The following is a 15,024-nucleotide window of genomic DNA, read 5'->3' on the forward strand; positions in this document are numbered from 1 at the left end:
AACCAGCAACAAAGCTGGAGGTGGGACTAGGATTAGCCCACAGTTGCATCCAGGACTGAGCCTCCCCCATTTCCTGCAGGGAGGGTAGTAACCCCACAGAGCCCTCTCCAACCCTCACACAGCCCCCCTCCCTTCCCTAGCACAGTGCACCCATTGAATCTGGAGACTACATTCATCCCCTGGCTCCACAAAACCCTTGCTCGCAAAGAATGCAGGGGATACACATGCACATCCTGGCCCTGTGGTCCCAGAACCGATGTGACAGCCATCCTCTAGATCAGCCCACCAGGAATTGAACTGGGGACTTGCAGAGCTAAAGCATGAGCCACTGTGGTTTGAGCTAAAGAACCAAGGCTCTCCAGCTGGTGCTGTAAGAGACTCCTGTCCTGCATGGGTCAAGCATAGGGGGAGACATGTAACACGTGCTCACCAGTGGGTTAGGCTCACACACCAACAGTGCTATGAAATTGCTTTGAGCTGGAGGAACACGATAAGTGATTCCTTTGTTCACATAGTCACAGGGAGTTATACTAAACCAGAGGTGGGAAAACTACAGCCCACGGGCCACATCCAGCCTGCGGGGCTGTCCTGCCCAGCCCCCCAAGCTCCTGGCCCAGAAGGCTAGTCCCAGCCCCTCCCCGCAGCCTCAGCTCGCTCACTCCACTGTCAGCACAATGCTCTGGGCAGCGGGGCTGTAAGCTCCTGCTGCGGCAGCACAGCTCCAGAGCCCAGCCTGACCCAGTCTCTGTGCTGCGTGGTGGCAGCGGCATGGCCCAGCTCCAGCCAGGTGGCGTGGCCATAGTGCTGCCAGCTACCCGTGCTCCAGGCAGCATCGCAAGGGGGCAGGGAGCAGGGGGGTTGGATAGAGGGCAGGGGAGTTCGGGGTGGTGGTCAGGGGTGGGGATGTGGATAGGATTGGGGTGGTCAGAGGGCAGGGAACGGGGGGGTTGAATGGGGGCAGGGGTACAGGAGGGGACAGGAAGGAGGGAGGATTGGATGGGGCGACGGGGCAGTCAGTGGACAGGGAGAAGGCGTGGTTGGATGGGGGCAGGGGTCCCGGGGGGGTGGCATCAAGAATGAGAGGAAGGGTTGGATGGGGCGGCAGTGGGAGGCTGGGGGCGTTCAGGAGACAGGGAGCGGGGGGCTGTGGGTGGGCCGGCGTCCCAGAGGAGCCATCTGGGAACAGGAGGGGTTGGATGGGGCAGGAGTCCGGGGGTGGGGGAGGCAGATAGGAGGTGGGGGCTGGGCCACAACCGCCTCCCCTAACCAGCTCTCCATAGAATTTACAAAACCCAATGTGGCCCACAGACCAAAAAGTTTGCCCACCCCTGTATTAGACTGTTGAGGCCTTAGGTGGTGACACGTGTCCAGAATTGACACGCAGAGACAAGGAAACGAAGGTTAATTTTAGTTTTGCAAACTCTTGTTGCTCTGATGGAGCTATGGAGGGGCTGATTTGACTCGCATGTTACTACTTCCTCTGGATTGAGTGCCTTCCGAGCCCATCCTTGCTTTCCACTCTGAGGCTGGTACAGACCACTGAAAAGTTGGGCAGGCACTGCCTACCCTGAATTCATCAGGTCAAACAGCCTGTTTGAACCCCCACCTCTGGGGGTGAGGGAGGAAGAAGAGGAAGGGTTCAGATAAAACGCTTCTGGTTTTGCTTTGTATATTTCAATAAGAAGTGATGGGCAAAAGCAGGAAGAGACTTCTTGTTAGTGGGGATTTTGTCCTGCAAAACCAAACCCAAAGCTGGTTTGGAGCCTACTCCCTCCAGACCTCAAAGCTTAAACTCGAGGGATGGTTCCCTGGTTCTGGTTTTGGTCCACCTCTTCTGCAAATACAGCCTCAGTAAACCCACTCCCGTTAAAAGCCGCTTCTTGGGCCAGTGCTGGACACAGAGAACATTAATATGCAGCCGTTGCAGCTCCTGGTTGACTTCAATCAGCCTGCCTAGGAATGCCAAAGCAAAGCTCACTGCTCTAGTACAGCTGGTGCCTTAGCTCTAGGAACCCAGTGAAAAGTTTTGGCACGTGCTTAGGGTGCAGCGTGTTCCTGTCTGTGCACTTCATCGTGAAGTCTGGGGTTTGAATAACAGTGCTTGAGATGCAAACCCACAAAAAGCAGGAAGTTCAAAGTGAAGGCTGATCCACCCGTCCCTGCTTACACCATTGTGGCAGGTGAACAAAGCACAATGGTGTGAGTTAGACCCTGAATTTCCCTTTTCTGTGAGCTTCCTGCTTCTGGGAATGTTGGTTTCGCAACCTCATAACAGCTTAAGCCAGTTTTTGTATTGACCGTCCTACAGGGTTTTATTCCCACATTTTGCCACTGCTGTGTCGGGGTGGGGTCTACCATTTTCCACATTAGATCTTGTGCTCTGGTTCACAGATGTCTGGTAAGAGCTCCAAGCCCAGTGTCTGCCAGCCTATTTCTGAGGAGGTTGTTGGGCAGGTGGAGGGGAGAAGAGAGGGAAATGGGATCAATCAGAGAAGAGCAGTGTGTTATGGGGAAAGAGAGAGATGTTGGGGGCGAAGATAGGAAATGTAAGGATGTGACAGGGTCCATCAACCCTGCACTGGTAAAGCAAGGGTTAAGAGCAATTTTTGGCCCAAGAGGCCACGCCCCATCGTCCCTGCTGGGCATGTTCCCAGTAGAGGGAGCCTTCATAAGGAAGCAGCTCAGCTCAGTCTGCCGGGAAGCAGCTGGGACTCCAAGCCGCCCCGGTCAAGTCTCCTACCAGCCGACTGAAGGGAACGACTTGCTCTTGGCAGCAGAGGAGCTGCCAGAGATGAGGCAGAAGGGACGTGAGAGGGAGCCCACAGCCAACCTGGAGAAGCTGCAGAAGGGACTGGGACGCGGGTAGGAGGAGCCCCAGGGGACGCACTTGGGAGTGTTGGGACCTGAACCCTGTGTCAGGGGACTTTGTTTTTGAAGGGCCCTGGGTTGGAACCCAGTGGAGTAGGGCAAGCCCAGGTTCCCCTACCCGCCCCACTCTCACCACTGGGCAATTCTTCCCCTGATATTACCACTAGGCAAAGCAGCCCCTTTTGAACCCTCGCCAGTAGGCATTAAGCCCCGGAGTATCGCCGTTAGCCATACTGCCAGCCCGGGGCTCCCAGCCAACCCCCGACAAAGGGGGAAATTGAGAACACAAAGTAGGGAGACGGTGCTAAGGGGGAGGAGGAAGAGAGGGGGCAAAGAGAAAATGGACCCTGAAACCAAGGCAGGGAAAGATATATCTATCTATATATATTATGCTTCGCTGGGGAATGGTGGGGGGGGGGAGGCTAAATGGAGTGAAGCCAGGAAATGAAGGAAGGTCTAACAAAAGCCTGCGAGTTGTAAAGATGTTCTGTCATCTGCCACCACGTCTTGTAAATAACACAAGGCGTAATGGTCTCAAGTTGCAGTGGGGGAGGTCTAGGTTGGATATTAAGAAACACTATTTCACTAGCAGGGTGGTGAAGCACTGGAATGGGTTCCCTAGGGAGGTGGTGGAATCTCCTTCCTTAGAGGTTTTTAAGGCCCGGCTTGACAAAGCCCTGGCTGGGATGGGTTTAGTTGGGGATTGGTCCTGCTTTGAGCAGGGGGGTGGACTAGATACCTCCTGAGGTCTCCTCCAACCCTAATCTTCTATGATTCTATGGTTTAGAGACTTGACTGACAATATGGAGGCCCCAAAGGGATTGTGGCTTTGGAGGCCCAGCAGCACAGGTATTTTTTTCACCCAGGCTTTGTAATCTTTAGTCCTGCGACCAACTGGTGTCTGGGAAATTTTCCAAGTTTTTGATAATAGTTTGCACTGATGGCCTTCAATCCAAGGATCTCAAAGCACTTTCCAACCAATCTTTATAACTCCCCTGTGAAGGTGGATAAGTGTTGAAAGCCTTATTTCCTAGACTAGGGAAATGAAAACGAGACACAGAAAGGTTTAGGGCTGGCCATTCAAAACGCTCCAGACAAAACCAGTTGAAGGCAATGGGACTGTGTGCGCTCAGCAGCCCCTCTGAAAATCCATGCCTGAGTGTCTCAAGGTGGGCACCCAAAATAAGCAGACACGTGTTTGAAAATTTTGGTTTAGTGACTTGGTTGAACTCACGCAGCAAGTCACCGGGAGCCAGGATAGAGACCAGCTATCTCAGGTCTGTTCGTCCTCCTGTAAATACGGTAAACACTTGGCAGTACACCTGTTCCTAGAAGTTGCGTATTTCTTAGTTTTACAGTTGATTTTTTTTTTTCTTCTTTTGCTCTGTACCTTTCTTTGCTAGTTCATTTGTCAGCCATTCGATACCTTGTGGGGATAGAAAATAAATATTTAAAGGGACATTAGCTTGGAAGACCCAAAATCTGATCCACTTTGGGGGGGAAAAAATGTAAAGCTGATAGAATCTTTTATTTGTTTTGTCTCCCAGAACAAATGTTTCAACAGTACTTCTTCCATTTCAAAAATATCAGCCTCAGAATTCCCAGCCCTGAGGAGCATCCTTAGAATAACACATTAGCATGCACCCCCCACGCAGGCTAAACAGTTTGGAAGACAAAACAGCTGGGTTTGTTTCAAGTTTCTAAGGGGCTTATTCCTGAGAGAATAACATTCTTTTTTAAATTACAGCAAATCTTTGGGCAATGTTGTCCTAGGGCAACACAAACAAATGATCAAATAGGCTAAAATATGGCCTGTGCCTGCAAGACAAAACTCCTATAAACTTCAGCAAGACTTCCAGGGTTGGGGGCAAAGGATTTTCAGAATCCGGCACTTAAATAATTTTTACTCTTTCTTTGCCACTCAAAGTGCACCTCTGCCTGTACCAGATTTACCCCTGTGCCAGCTGTGGCATTGGTGCAAGGACGGGGAGGGGGCTATGTGTACCTCCCTGATTTTGCTGCTGCTGCTGGAAGCCAAAATGCAAGCTAGAGCAGCCTTAGGACTGCCCTAAGTTGTGCTTGTCACAGCCATAGCCTCTCTGGTGCCTGCAGCAGTAGAGAATCATGGATGCAGGGCTAGTCCAGCCCTGGCTCTTCCCATTGCCTATCTGCCCTTGCACAGGAGGGGAGGAAGAGCCCAGCAGTGGCTGCTGTCACACCCTCCCAGCCATCCACAGCGCAACCCATGATGCCAGTAGAAAGTGCAGGGGAGTGGAAGGGCTCTTTAAGCTCCCTTGATACCTGAGTTCACAGCCAAGGTCATGGCTGAAGATGATTGAACAAATGGCAGTTATCTTCTGCCAAGAAAAAAAAATGTACGTAAACTAAATAAGCTTCAGTTGATTTGAAACGTGCATGGAATTGTCTGGGGGGTTTTTTGTTGTTTGAATCAAAAAATGTTCAGTTTTTCAGGTCTCGATCTTCATTAGTAACCTAAAGCTTTGCAGGCTCTATAGATTTATACTCAAGGAGAGCAGCGTAAAGCAGCTTTTCAAAATGCCCGAGATTCCCATTCTGACCTGAATCTGCAGCATGGCTGATGGGAAAAGGTTTGTTTTAATGTATAATTTATGAGGGGGCGCAAACAAACAGAGATGAGTGTTAAAACAAAGGATTATGCAGAAATAAAAAGGGAAGTAGAATGCAAAAAAGTGAGACGCAAAGAGAATAGTTTATAATGACCATTCATATACAGATGGAAAGAAAGTTCTAACCAAACACCACCCAGCCTCGTAAGGCTCCAAGTAATACAAGGTTCTTTTCTATCAAGACATACAGGTTAGATCAAGTACAGATAATGAATGGTGCCTCTGAAGAAAGATAGTACAGATGTTTGTTATTCTTCAGCGGCCTGATGCAAAGCCCAGTGATGTCAGCGGGAACTTACTGACTTTGGATCAGACCTTAAGTTACTCTAGTGTAGGGATGGCCCATGCTTGATTGAATCAGATGCTGGTAGGAGAACCCTAAGTAAGACATATTGTAAAAGTCAAGCTCAAATCAGAGTTTTAGTCAGTTATGTGATAACCTAAAACTGTAGCTACTGTGCTTTTAGCAGATATCCAGATGGAATGTCATGAAGAGCTGGTGCACTCGGTTAATTAAATCAGATTCCAGAATGAATTCTTTTTGTGAGGCACCAAGCATGCACTGGTGACCTGAATAGCCTTGCTCCTCTCTGAACAGCTTCCCAGACTAATGAAATGTATCCCCCTGGATTGTGGCAGGGCAGCAGTGGAAGTTACATTCTGCATCTGAGCTGTTCTGTGTGACGTGATGCAGCCTGGATTTCTCGCCATAGAGACCGGGGCTTGCATATCAGCCTCTCTCAGGCTCTGGCAGCAAGAGGATCTTTCGCATACAGCCCCACATTACATTAAGAGCTGCCTAATGGGAGGCTTTATAACGCTACACTCAAGTGCTTGGACAGCTACAGCAAAGTGATGGGAGAGATAATTTATCCTCTACCGCAGAGGCCCCAAACTGTGGGGTGTGCCCTCTTAGAGGGGCATGAAAGGACATCCAGGGGGTGGGGCGGCGCCTGGGCCAGCCCCCCCCAGGAGGGATGGGGAGGGAGCACCACCAGCTCTGCTCCGGTCCCGCCCCCAGCTGCATCCTGGGCTCCCAGCCTTCATGCCTGGCTCCATCCACAGCCTCAGCCTGACTCCACTCCTGGCCCCGCCCCAGCCTCGGTCACTGGCCTCTGCTCCATTCCCATTCCCAGCCCCACCCCCAGCTGCAGCCCTAGCCTTGGCCCCCTTACCCCTGTCCACGTCCCCCCCACCCATCCCAGAGGTGTGGCCCCACTCCCAGCCCCAGGCGGGGCTGGAGGGCAGGGGTTCCCAGATGGGGGGAGGGTGCAACCCTCAAAAGTTTGGGGACCACTGCTCTACCTTCATAAAACCATCATACACACACCAACAGTTAAATGTACACTCGTTTGTGCTTAAAAGGCTTAGGATATGTCATTAAAAACATAATCCATAATGCACAACTTAAACACCCCTAGAGTTCGCAGGCTCAGACCTGACTTAATAGCATGTTAGAAGCCTCATAAGAATGAATTCTACTCTGCACTCTTTGAAATTATGCACAAGGACATACGTTATCATATACACTTAGGGACTTTCCAGCAGGGTGCACATTTTTTTTTAAAGAACAAATGTGCCCGTGAGTGCTTTTTATGCGATTCCACATGCTAGTGGCTTGAGGTTAAATGCAACCTTCAGTGGCACTGCTGGGGACACTAGTAAATTGCAGTCTCCGAAACGATCTTCTGACAGTGTATGTTACAGTAATCCATTTCCATGGCAAATAATGGCTGCGCTGGTGTTAGATCATGCCAGCATGTAATAATTGCCTGAATGATAATGGTATCATTTAAAGTCTCTTGCCACTGTGAGCTTTATGTGCCTCAGCAGAACAGATGCTTTCACTGCTCCTTTCAAAGGAAGCCTCAGTCTCTCCTGACTTGCATTGTCTGTTCTGGGGAGCTGTATTCTTGCACTTACATTACTCCTAACTACTTCTTTGTTTATTCACTAGAGCTGGACAGAAAAGAAAATTTTTCCCTGAGGAAAAAGTTAACTTTTAATCAAAAAGCCAAAACACACAAACTCAATACTTTTAAACAAAAAGTGCCAATAAAAAAAACAAAATGAACTGAGTTTTGGCAGAAAATATTCAGTTTGAGAGGGCTGGGTTTTCTGACCAAAAAAAAAAATCAAAAACTTCTGATGGAAAGAAAACACTTTCCACACAAATTTTCCTGTAATCAGTGACCCACTTTTCCAGTCAATAATAGTACTGATGATTTTTTTTTGGACCAGCTCATATATTTACTTAAAAGGACACGCGATACTAGGAAGAACCCAAAAGTCCATCATAACTATGCTCCTCCCATCCAACAATAACCTGTATTCGGCAATTTAGAGTAAGGCATAATTCCCTTCTAAAGCATCTAGCTCAGTGGTGGGCAGCCTGCAGCCCACGGGCAGCCCATCAGGGTAATTTGATTGTGGGCCGTGAGACATTTTGCTGATGTTGACTCTCCGCAGGCACTGCCCCCTGCAGCTCCCAGTGGCCACGGTTCTCTGTTCCTGGCCAATGTGGGAAGCAGTGGCTAGCACATCCCTGTGGCCCCATTCGCCTGCAGGCACCACCTCCCACAGCACCCATTGGCTGGGAACAGAGAACCGCGGCTACTGGGAGCTGCGGGAGGCGGTGCCTATGGATGGTCAACGTCAGCAAAATGTCTCACGGCCCGCAATCAGATTACCCTGATGGGCTGCCTGCAGGTCGCCCACCACTGATCTAGCTGATGCACAGTAACGAACATAGGTGAGTATTTATTTATTCCTGGCTTCAGCGGGTGATAAATGTATATACCCTTATACATGTGAATTAATCAAATTTGTAAATGTGAATGTACCTCTTTTGAATGAAAATGCTATTCCTATTTGTCTACGCTTTTGAATCTTACTAAACTATGTGCTTCAAGGGCCATCTCTTTGTTCTGTGTTTGTACCGTCACTAGCATAACGGGATTTTAGCCCTTGACTGGGGTGCCCAGGTGCTAACACTATAGAAATAAGAAATTACAACAATAATGTCCTGCAGTAGTGAGTTATACTGGTCGGTCACTGATAACTGTGGTTGCATTTTTCTTTCTTTTTAATGGTGATCTTTTCATTTGCAGAGGACTGAAGTACATGCTGTGAGCAACCTTTGCCAGCAGGTGCAGGAATGCTGTAGGCTAACATATTACACCCAGTCTGAGATGACAGGTACAAGAATCACGCTGCACACGACAGCTTGTCACTAGGAAAGATTATTTTTCTTTTGAATGCATAGGTAACTGCTTTTCCCACCCTCTCTCCTACCTATGCACTCCACTCAGCCGTTACCAGCTGTTCCATCACGGTTGAAATGAAAGCCTTCACCTGTCTATATTTTTCTATCTCATCAACTCTGCAGCTCGCTTTTAAACATCTTAAATCATCTGCAAATTTCATTTTAAACATTATTTGACACTGAAGTATTTTGGGAACCATGTTTGTATGAAAAACCTTCTGCAAAATAAAGCTGTGCTGTACTGAGGGCCTTATACAAAGCTAATTGGGGTCAAAGGGAGTGTTACCATAGACTTCAACAGGCTTTGGATCTGGTCTTATTGTATGTATGGGTTTTATAAGGGCTCAGCAAGATTGGCGATTGAAGGGAGTTCACACACACACTGGGTGGTGAGTACACAATGTAAAGTTTAACACTGAAGCCATTTTTTTTCCCATCTTTCAGCTGAAGGCCTGAAACAGCAGTGCGAGGAGTGTTAGAATTCGGCAGTTCTATCTAATTGGAAACCCCACTGTGACTGGCATGCAAGTGCCTTGTGCAAGAGGCCATTTTTCATGGGAATGAGAAGCTCGTTTCTGACATGATAGAAAATCCTATGTCAATGGTATGGAGAACAATTATCCTTTTAGGGCACTCATGAGTAAGGCTGCGAGTTTGTCACTGAGGTCATGGACTCCATGACTTTCCGTGACCTCTGTGACTTCTGCAGCGGCTGATGTGGCTGGCCTGGGTGCCGTCTGAGCAGCTTGGGGGGCCCCTGGACCAGCCACACAATCCACTGCTGGGGCAGTCTCAGGCCACCACCCCACTTCCCAAGCAGCAACAGGAGTTTGGGTGGGAGGCTTAGGGCTGGGAGATTTTCCAGTATCAGACGGCCAGAAAAAAAAATCACAAACTCTGGGTATGGCTACACTTACGAGTTGCAGTGCTGGTAGTTTGCAGCGCTGGTCATCCAGCTGTGTAGGAACAGTGCTAGTGTGTGGCCACACTCACAGCTACCAGTGCTGGTGTGTGGCCACATTTGCAGCGCTGTTGGGAGTGATGCATTATGGGCAGCTATCCCAGCGTTCAAGTGGCAGCAACGTGCTTTTCAAAAGAGCGGGGTGGGGTGGGGTGGGGTGTAGTGTGACAGGGAGCGTGGGGAGAGAGAGAGAGTGGATTTTTGGAGCCAACACTGTGTGTTAGCTTCCTGCCTTGAAAAAATCAGAAAATGTTTCCGACCCCTTAGTCTTAACTCTTAATTGCAAATAGCCTGCATCTTCTCTGTCAAGCAAACACTCACTCCCTGCCTGCCTCATTCACAGGGGTTATCTCATCTGATTGATCACAGCAAACAGGAGCTGTGTTTGTTTTTTAGATAAGCAGCTCCGGTAGCAACGGAGCCGGAGCTCGGAGTTCACAACAAAACAAAGAGAGGCTGCATAACAAAACAAAGAGAGTAATTTAGTTAAAAGCATTCTGGGATATCTGCTAATACCCTGGAGGCCAATAACAGCGCTGGTGTGCATCCACACTTGATGAGCAGCGCTGGATCACCAGCGCTGCAATGCTTATTCCCCATGCAGACCCAGGTGTACGGCCAGCGCTGCAGCCAGGGAGTTGCAGCGCTGGATGTGCCCTGCAGGTGTGGACACTTACTAATTGCAGCACTGGAAAGCCTCCACCAGCGCTGCAAATCTCAAGTGTAGCCATACCCTCTGACCTCTGGAGGAGGAGGAAACAGAAACTGATAGAACAAGGAATTACAGAATGAAAATGAAGATGGCTAAGCCTACATGGAAGAAAGGCCCGAATAACATAACAGGCATTGGACTGGAACCCTCTAGACTAAGAGGTGACAAGGTTAGACCACGGACAAGGTGGAAACACAAGAGAAGCAAAATTGAAAGCTAAGACTGCAGAAGGAGACAAGCAAAGATAGAAGCCGGTGGTGAAGACCGTATGTTCCACATGGAATAGAGATGCATAAGAGATTCCTATTGATGGGCCCAGATTAAACCTCCCTGCTCTGAACAACCAAAATTTGAACTCCTATCTTGATCTGACTTTTGCAAGTGGCCCTTGTCTTTATAATGGACTGCAGCAAAAACTTGAATCTGGACAGCTCTCAACTTTGTGGCTTTACCACACCAGTGATTCACATGAGGTACTCTTCTTTGTTCTTTGTTCAGAAAGGAAAACCAACTTGTGAACAGGGAGCAGCAGCCCGCTCGCTTGCGCTCTCTCTCTCTCTCTTTCCTTAACCATAAATTAACTCATTCATATACTATCCTACGCCAATCAGCAACAATGTCATTTGGGAAATTTGTTGTCAATTATAATGACATCACATTGAAGATGATTTACAACAGAGAATGGCTGCTGTATAGCAGCCAGCTGCCACTAATCTTGGTTGCAAGAGAACATTGTGTGTGTCCCTAAGCTTATAGCTTTTAAAATAAAAACCTTATACTAGTTCCCCAGAGTTTTTTAATGAACTGTCACCTACAACAGTGCCCTTAAATGAAACCTGCAAGGATTAGCTACATACTCATATAACAGCTCACTAGCCAAAACAAGAGAAAAGTGGGCACACTTGGAATGGTTCTGCCAGTTCTAATGGGATTTCCCATTTTAATACAGGGGGAATATCTGTAAAATGGGTGGATTCTTTCAAACAGGTGACAATTAAGGGTGCTTGCTGTATCTATACCTGCCTATTTAGATATATTCCAAAAATGAACACATTTCAAAACATCTCTTTCATAAATGTCAGCCACTATTCTCATAGCTGTGTATGGTGCATAAGGCTCCCTCAGTGAAAGTTGCCATTTGATTGATCTGTCCTAGCAAGAGGCCTAATGTGAGGGTAGAATTTGAAAGGTATAATTTTGCATAATATTTCTGTGATCCTTATCCATGGTTACTGACAAGGCTGGAATACTGCACAAAAGGAAGGTGTATATTCCACCTGAAGTGAGAAGTAATTCCCTTATCTGTTAGCAGTAGTGGGCCTTCAGGGCCAGATTCTCAAAGGTTTTCAGGTCCTAATTCCCACTGATTTCACCTAAATACCGTCGAGGCTCCGGACTTTAGCCTGTTTGTGGACTAGCTACATAAGTGAGAGAGAGCATTTCTCGGCATATGTCCAGCCCATGTGTACAAAACTCTTGATTCATGGGAACAGTTCTGGATTTTCTCTCACAGTCCCTACTTTATGCACACAGATTACGAGTTGCACATACCCAGTGGGAGAGGCACATGTGAGTCAAATGTGCAGATTTGCATCTTTAAAAACCTGACGCATTGTCTCCCCAAGGACTTGCACAGGTTTTGTTAAACCACCACAACTTGCGGTGTGTGCACTCTTATTTTGGTTTAAGAGAGTCTTATTTTGGTTTAACTTAAACCTCTTCCTAATTAGGTTGAACTGAACTGTAATAAGCCTGGTTTAAGGTGAAATCAGTGTATCCACACACAGCCTTTTGCACCAGCTTAACTGAATTGGTTTAAAATTACCTTAAGTGAAACTGGTACAACCAGCATGTAGACAAGCCTGTGGAGAATTATGCCACCATTTGAATACAGGGGGCAATCAGCAATATTCAAAGCTCTTGTTTGCTCTATTGTTTTTCAAAGAATATTGACCACTCGCTATGTATGTTTATTTTCAAATTAATTCCTCCTTCACTGGACCTCTCTCTTCAGCAGGTGCTTTTGAAACCATATAAGAATGATGGGTGCCATCTGAACAATGCCACATTTCAAAACCCATCTTCAGCATTTCTACAACCACCATTAATAAGGCATGTCATTTGCTATTAATTTGACTATAAAGTTTCCATTTGGTGTCTGGCTGGTTAGAATTCCTGATCATCCTCGTTGCATAATTTAAAAACTGTGATGATGATGTTTGGTTTTTCAAAATCCATTTCTTCCAAGGCTAAAATGACCTGGGGTTTGTCATGCTAATTACGTAGTAGCTGCATATTAATGAAGGTTACATGCAGAAGATAGGCACAGAACTATTGGTGACATGGTGGGTAAATCAAATCCACAATCAAGGTTTATGCATGACATTTTGCACGACTGGCTCTATTATCATTAGAACATTTGACTTGGCAGCTGGTTGTTATCGTGTGTTTCAGGCCCTGGTTACATACGGTAAGCCCAGTAACTCAATTATTTGAGGAGACGCTTGTGAAGCTTGAAGCAGGAGTTCACCCATAGATCAGCAGTGGAGCTTAGCCCACCCAGCAGGCAAGCTGCACCTATTGTCTTTAAATCAGAAATTCAGCATCCTAAAAGCTCTGAACAACCTACGTTACTGGCTATACTATCCAAAGCATTAAATTATATGACAGGTTTCATCCCCTTCCTATGATAGCATCACTGCTTTCTCTTTCACTACATGGGGCTGATTCTCAATTACAATAAGGTCCTTTCAAGGCCGCATAAAAGGGCCTTAAAGTGGGTGAAAACAGTCCCCGTCAGAATGCCCCTTGGGGAGAGGCCCTATCTGGTGTAAAAATGGCATAAGGACACTATCCTGGCCCTGATCCTGGTATCTGGTGTAGGGGAGGGATTGAGATGTGTCAGGGGCATGGCTGGAGTGCACGGCTCTACAGTTGTTCTCTGCTTCCCAGGGCCCATAACAGGACATGGGAAGCAAAGCATAAGTTAGAGCAGCCCAGAGGCTGCTCTAATTTACATTGGTGACCAGACAGGCCCCTGCACAGCCCCAGAAGACAGACCTCTCAAAGCCACCTTAAGACCTACCCCTTCTGTCCCTGCTCCATGCACAAAGACCAAGTAACTAAGAATCAGGTTCTATATATTTAGTATATTTATTTCTCTGCTTTGCATCTCCTATAGACCCCCACCCTATCCCCATTCAACATACACACCTGCCTCTAAGCCAGGGCAGCTGTACTCTTCCACCAAATCTCATCAGCTTTAGCATGTAGGCTCTTTCAATTAAACAAATACAATGTTATTGGGTAGGGCCATACATGTTTCTAGGCCTCCCTAAAAGGCTACAAAACTCTTTGCATTGGAACCCCTTGTTTTCTCTCTCTCTCTCTCTCTCTCTGACACAGACACACACACTCCCCCTCCTCCCTTTCCAAGACATCTATCTCTGGGGGCTGAATTTCTGTTTTTAAAGTACGTGCATGTGAAAACAGAGAGCTATAATAGAAAGACTTGGGTGATGCTCCCGTATAGTGTTGGGAGATTATAGCTTTTGAAGTGGATCTTTTTTATAATCCCATCAGTTGCTTTTTGAGCAACAGATGATGGAGAAGAAACTAATTTTCCAACTTAAAAAAATTCTTTCCACACTTTTTTGAACGGGGATGCAGTTAGAACAGCTGGCAACTGAAACTTGGCCTGGGTATAGCCCTCATTTGAGACTAGTGCTTTTGCTTTGCTTAAAAAAAAATCCTGCTTTGCCTTAACAAAGCTGCTAAGAATCTAGGTCAAGATGATCTGTTGCCTCTTTGTAATGTTGTAAAACTCTCAGATAGCACTGTCAAAGGGAGCTGGCCTCAATAAAGATTTAGGTCCCGATCCCACAACTAGCTCCTTCCTAGCAGATCCCTGCAGCCACATAAAGCCACACTGAAAACACTGTGCTTCTGTGTGGGTACAGGGTCTGCCTATGAGAGCTAATTGGAAGGAGCAAGGTCTAAATATAAGTACGTTCACTGATCACACAGTACTGAATGTGCTTGCTAGAGAACTGCTTTATTCTGTGTCTGGTTCCAACTGGCTGATCATAACAAGAGCTTCAGTGTCCTGCCCATATTCTCAGTCTGGGAAGCTCAGCCCTTAAAGGCACAGCCTGCAAGACCACAGTAAGATCTTCCACCTTGTCACTCCATTACACCTGTGAAAAGCAGGTGTAAAATGCTTCTGATCTGATCGTATTTTAGGCCTAGATCCTCAACAGTATTTAGGCTCCTACCTTCCAGGATCTGGGCCTTATACTCTCTCTCCCGCCACAGGTGTATATAACTACACAATGGGCCAGACAGTGGGAAATCAGGCCCATTCTATCTAGCTTCCTTCTGTTGTCTTTAATATGAGTTTGTGTGATGGGGTGTACAATCCCCACGCTGGGCAACACCAGTTAATGATCTATTGTGGGCTCAGTCATCCCTGCCCAGCCATACCTGTGAGGGAGGAGGTTAAAGAGGAAAACACAGCACAACTGGTGGCAGACCAAAGAGGAAAGACATATTTGGCTTTAAGACTAAACTT

At 47.3% G+C, this 15,024-nt stretch overlaps 1 long non-coding RNA gene across 1 annotated transcript; it reads left to right on the forward strand.

The window, feature by feature from the left end:
• The first annotated feature begins 2,686 nt into the window (after positions 1-2,686).
• On the forward strand, positions 2,687-9,648 carry LOC123378238. The gene is made up of 3 exons (XR_006582526.1): positions 2,687-2,862; positions 8,627-8,714; positions 9,226-9,648. It is a non-coding gene; the product is annotated as an uncharacterized LOC123378238 (long non-coding RNA).
• Positions 9,649-15,024: the final 5,376 nt, after the last annotated feature.

This window comes from Mauremys mutica, chromosome 10 (genome assembly GCF_020497125.1).
Source record: "Mauremys mutica isolate MM-2020 ecotype Southern chromosome 10, ASM2049712v1, whole genome shotgun sequence".
NCBI lineage: Eukaryota > Metazoa > Chordata > Testudines > Geoemydidae > Mauremys > Mauremys mutica.